Below are 6,000 nucleotides of genomic sequence, written 5' to 3'. Positions count from 1 at the left end.
AACACGACTGACGACACGAGAAGATTGACGAATCAAAAAAAGAAGAATGAAAAATAATTATTAGGAAAGGAACAGGAAATAGGAAAAGAACATACGGATTCCTGAAAATATGCATGAAGCCTATGCTCGCAGTGCATGCGGACCATGGGATTGGTATACCCAATATTTCGTAAATGAAGGACCAAAGTGTTCCTAGATATTCTAAAACCATAAAGAGGTAAATGTAATAATAATTATCCATAGAATGTAAAGAAACTATCGTATATAATACCAGACAATATCGTGTCAAAATAAATAAGAAGTGCTATATAAAGAACAATCTGTCTAGTTTAGTTTATCGCCTAATTGTGTTTTCTTGAAAACCCTTATATGCCAAACAGTTTAAGTTTGAGTTGTAATATTGCATTTACGGTTAACTGTGTTGTTCTTTGAAAAAGTGCTGTTTTACAACAGTATATGTAATCCAACAAATAAGATTGTCTTTAAACAGACGTCCACGGCATATTATAGATATTAAGAATTTACAAAAGCCCAAACAGAATGGCCCTATAAAACGCATCTCAGTTTTAAAAACAGTCCTCGTGCAGTTCGAACATTCTACAGCGGATTTTTTTACTGCATTTAGAGCATTGTTTAGAACAGTTACATGGTCTTGATTGCAGTGAATACAATTAAATAGGATTGGGACAGTTCCCATGAAAATCTATTTCCGCAATTGCACGCAGTTTAAATATCTCACAAACAGAGCTAACGGCAAAAAAAGCAGATATGGTTAAAAGAGCAGAATTAATAACACTGCCTAGCTTTCAGAATAAGGTTCTTGAATGGTAAAAGAATATAGTACATCGTTTAGGCATAATTCCATTCGACAAGGCATTGGTTGCAAACATTAATATACATTACAACTGCATATGTATATGTCTAATGGTTGCCTTTTTATGCTGTAAGCAACTGACAAAATTGTATTGCAAGCATTATTTATAAAATAATATTTTAAAAATTAATGCTATCTTAGTTAAACATAAGTACAGTCATTACATTATCAATTTTTTAACATATACAACGCCACTAGTCAATAAGTGATGCAACAGTGTCGCATGTGCACGCAGTCATAGAGCGTTGAAAGGTAAAAATGAACTGTGCACTTGTTCTCCTCTCTCCAAATCGTCATCAACATAATAAATGTGTTTTGTGACCGCATGTATGGTCTATTTTCTTTTCCTGATTCCTCAGTACTATGAATTTCGAAACGAATGTGGAGACTGCAATATTACAAAAATCACAATTTTTCTTTCCATATAATTAATTACGTGGTAGCTTTGTTCTATAATATTCCAACCGCATGGGGTCGATTCTTTTGTTTATAATAAGTATTTAAAAGATCCAATGGACTTCCTTTCTTTACATTCTGTATAAGAAGCTTTTAGGACAATTTGATTAGGTAAAACTATCTTCATTGTAGTTGAATTCATCACATTCTTTATAATTTTTAGGCATATTTCCTTCAGGCAACCTAAAGCGTGTTCAGTTCAAGAAAGGTTTGTGGGGCACAAACTGAATGAACTGCTGATAGTGTTGTTTACTCCCACCAATGTTCTGGACTCTGTCGTAGTAAACCCAACATGTTTTAAATAATTTGCCTATGCCTTATTAAGGCATTAAGTAATTAATAAATTGTTGTAAATGAATAAAGTATGTGACATATTATTGAGGTGAGTTGTTCAATTTGATTGACTTACTAATTTTTAAAGTTTTAAAGCCATTTAATTTAAAGTTAGTCCTATGTTCCCTGAAGATAGGAAATATAGAGAACATTTGATTATATTTATGTCAGTATCGTGACATATTTTCCAGCTGGCGTTCTAATCATGACTTGGAACAACGAAGCTATATAGTGTATACATGAGGTATTTAATTGCTCATAAATGACCTTTGTTAAAATAGAGTATGTCCAGAGCTGAAACCTGGAGAGGACAAAGTTGTACACATTACTCGTATGCAATGAAGCTGCAATGAACAAATATTTAATCCAGTACCTATTCGATATGTCCCTTACCATTCGTTATGACTAGAATGCCGTGATCTCTTCCTTCCTAGCTCGGTATCCGTTGTTTCTTCCATCTGTTGGAAGTGATTTTTCATGAGCCACTTTTATCACATTAATTCATATATTCAATAATCAGGAATATTATTTAGCTGCATCCAGGTACTACATGCATAACGGTCAAGTTGTTCACCATTTTTTTGCTACTGCCGCTTTCTCCTCTGAGTAGCCATTAGAGGCAATAAGAAGTAAAGGAATGCAAGTGACAAAATACAAGTTTTTAATAAAAAAATTAGTTCAAAGTGCAGTGCTTACAGGACATTCTACGTCACTCAGTTGCCAACTTTTGTATTTTTCGTGTGTGTTCTATACGAGGGTACTAGAATCAAAAGGAGCAAAATCCACTTTTTTGGGAAATTGAGTTATTGGTGCCATGAACGACATCTGTTGATTTTTAACCGGAACTAATAGAGAAAGAAATAGATTACTATATGTTAAAAACCTTTTTTTGCATTTAAAAATGTTAGTTGGGAACAAAAAGAGCAATCTTTTCACCTGGTTAGAATCAAAATGAGCAAAATCCAAATTGCCCAACCAGATGTTTACAATCCTGGTCATATGACCCACTGTTTTGTTCTTTTCTGCTGTTGATGTAGTGACAAGTGGTTGTATGCTTCTAATAAATTTAGTTTTATTATAGGAAAATTGTTATTTTTGCAAAATTTAATTGTTTTTACAGTTTTTTTATCTACTTAAGATTAGCATTTTACGTTTTATAAAGTTAGGTTAGAAAATTATGATGGATTCTATAGCGACTTTAGTGTCGCCAGTAACTCCCACAAAGGCAAGAAAGAGAGTCAGGCTGCCTTGTAAATGGAAAGTTAATATAAAAAAGAAACTGAAGTAAGCGTTAATTTTATTATTCTTACTAATAGTTGACAGTATCGGTTAGGTGTACACCTAAAATACGAAACTGCAAAAAAAATCTTCCATGATACAGATGAGAGGTTGTAGACTGTAACCGTAGTTGTATAACCGTACTATATTAAAACTAACATTCTTTTCATTTTAAAATAGGCCTATGAACAGCATCAATGAATTCTGCCCATACAGTAGACTATACACATAACCTAAAAAGGCTAGGCTTAGGCCTGGAAATAATACTGTCTTAACAGCCTACATTCTAACCTAACCTAATTTCACATTAGCCAATAGTCATAATAAGGTTAATTTTTTCAAAAGAGGGCAGTAATTCAACTGTATTTTTTCAGGTATGCTTCTAAAGATTTACCTACCCGTCTCGTCTGTAAGAACAAGCATATTACAAAATCGTTCAGATGCGGAACACTTACAATGAAAGACTTGTTGCAATTTCATAAACAGTTTTACTCTAACAAAACGTATGAGACTCAAAATTCATTTTTATTTAAATATATTGAGGTGGTCCCAATTAAGAGAAGGAGATCAAAGAATGGAAGTCACGCCCAAAAACAATTCCAAACAAAATTTTTTGTAAAAAAATAGCAAGGCAATAACGTTCCAGTATGTCAAAAGGCGGTTTCTAGATATACTTCATGTATCCAGAAAACGCGTTGAAACTGTTTCAAAAGCTCTTGCCAAAACTGGTGATACTGCAAAAGAAAAACGTGGAGGTGACAGAAAGTCCGCAAAATACCATCCCAAAAAGGAAAGTGTGATTAAGTTTTTGTCTTAAATTACCATGCATAGTAATCCATTATTGCCCTAGCCAAACAAGACAAAGGATGTATATGTCATCAGATCTTAGTGTTAATAAATTATTTAACTTGTACAATAACAGTGTTGAGGACCTTGAATTTAAAGTGAAGCCATCCTACTTTCGTTTTATTTTCAACACGTGTTTTAACGTTGGTTTTAAAATGCCAAGTAAGGATGTCTGTTCAGAGTGTATTCGGTTGGAAGAATCAATGAAAAGAGAACAAGATACAACAAAAAAGAGTTCTCTTATTGCAGAAAAAAGAGTTCACAAACTCAGGGCCAAATCTTTCTTTAACCTACTTAGAGAAGCCGATGATAATGTTGCTGTGTTTTCATTTGACATGCAGAAAAATCAGTGTTTGCCACGTGTACAAGATCAAGATGCCTACTACTGCAGGCAACTATATTTTCATACTTTCGCAATAGTACAAGGCACGTCAAAAAGTAAGTTAACAAAAGAAAATGTTTTCTGTTACTGCTGGACAGAAGATCAGTACTGTAAAGGCTCTAATGCAATATACTCAGCAAATTTATGATAGACTTTCAAAAACTAATCTTAGTACCTACACCCACGTTAAACTATTCTGTGACGGATGTGGAGGACAGAATAAGAACAGAAATCTTGTAGGTATGTGCAGTAAGTGGTTGATTGAAATGGCTCCTCCCAACATAAAAAAGTAGAAATAATCTTTCCAGTCCGGAGGCATTCATTTATCCCTCCGGATAGAGTTTTCGGCCACATTGAAAATGACGTTAAACGTGTGGAAGAAATCTTGACACCTGAAGCTTATCACAAGATAGTTGAAGATCATGCTACAGTCATTCTACTTGGAAAAGATTGCTCGGTATATGACTGGAGGTCCAGCACTGACAAACAACTGAAACAAACGACAAACTGGCATTTTAAGTTCGCTCCTAGTAAGAGGATTATCCTTACCCGTTCTGCAAGACACCCAGGTGAAGTTGCTGTTAGAGGTGAAGTCTCTTATCAAAGTGATCTTAATAAGTCAAGACTTGTGACCAAAGATGGTGGCTCTGTTAAACTGCTAAGGCCTGAAGATATACCAGCTAACAATATTAAAGGTATACCTAAGGCAAAGCTGAAACATGTTGATAAACTTCTTTATGTACACTTTGGAAAAGAATAGGAAGATGTTCCTGAATTAACATACTACAAAGAAGTGTTGCAGCGTGCCACAGTTGAGGAACTCCTTGAAGAATGTGTTCCAAATCCAGATGTTATTTGTGAAGATTACAATGACGAGCCTGAAAACAGATTGCTGGTTTAAATAGATAAGATTGTTTCTTTCAAACATAAGTGTTATTGTCCGAATGTAGTTAATATATAATTATTCTCTTGCTATACTGTTGTTTTTCATATTATTCTATCCTATTTGACATGGGTTCATACTGAATTCATTGATGCTGTGTTATATTGTGACTGTACGGTATTGTTATCTTTAAAAATAAGTTGGTGTCAGAAAGATCAATATCCTCTTAGGTTGGTGACAAAAGTAGCAATCTCCAAATTTTGAAGTATCATAAAGAGCAAAATCCACAGTTTACTATCAAACAGAGCAATCTCCAAACTTCAAGTTAAAATAATTAACTTCTTATACACATTAATGGTGTTGTTGTATTATTTATAATATAATATAAAAATACAGTGAAAACCACTTAATAATATCTTTTCTAGAAGTTAAAAAACAGAAAAATTGCTTTCCTGTAAAGTTAGTAGACATGGACATTGCTCCATTTGATTCTAGTACCCTCATATATTTGTGTATCTCATGTATTGGTAATTTTATAAATATATACAAAACTATATATATATATATATATATGATATAGCGGTGTGTGTGTGTGTGTGTGTGTGTGTGTGTGTGTGTGTGTGTGTGTGTGTGTGTGTGTGTGTGTGTGTGTGTGTGTGTGTGTGTGTGTGTGTGTGTGTGTGTGTGTGTGTGTGTGTGTGTGTGTGTGTGTGTGTGATAGTTTTGTGATTTCCTAGCTATTCAATTTTAGACAGGGCTTTTTTCTAACCATGTGCAATCAATTACATCTTTTGCCTTCAACCCCTTTACTACTTGAACCCCTTTGGTAGCATACAATTAGCATACTTTGTTATGAAGCATAGGGAATAGAAACTACACTGACTTATAAACTATTTTATTACAATCACTAAATTAATGCCAATGTAGTTACTATAGTTACTAAATTAA

Source organism: Homalodisca vitripennis, chromosome 6 (genome assembly GCF_021130785.1).
Source record: "Homalodisca vitripennis isolate AUS2020 chromosome 6, UT_GWSS_2.1, whole genome shotgun sequence".
Taxonomy (NCBI): Eukaryota; Metazoa; Arthropoda; class Insecta; order Hemiptera; family Cicadellidae; genus Homalodisca; species Homalodisca vitripennis.
This window is presented reverse-complemented; position numbering follows the sequence as displayed.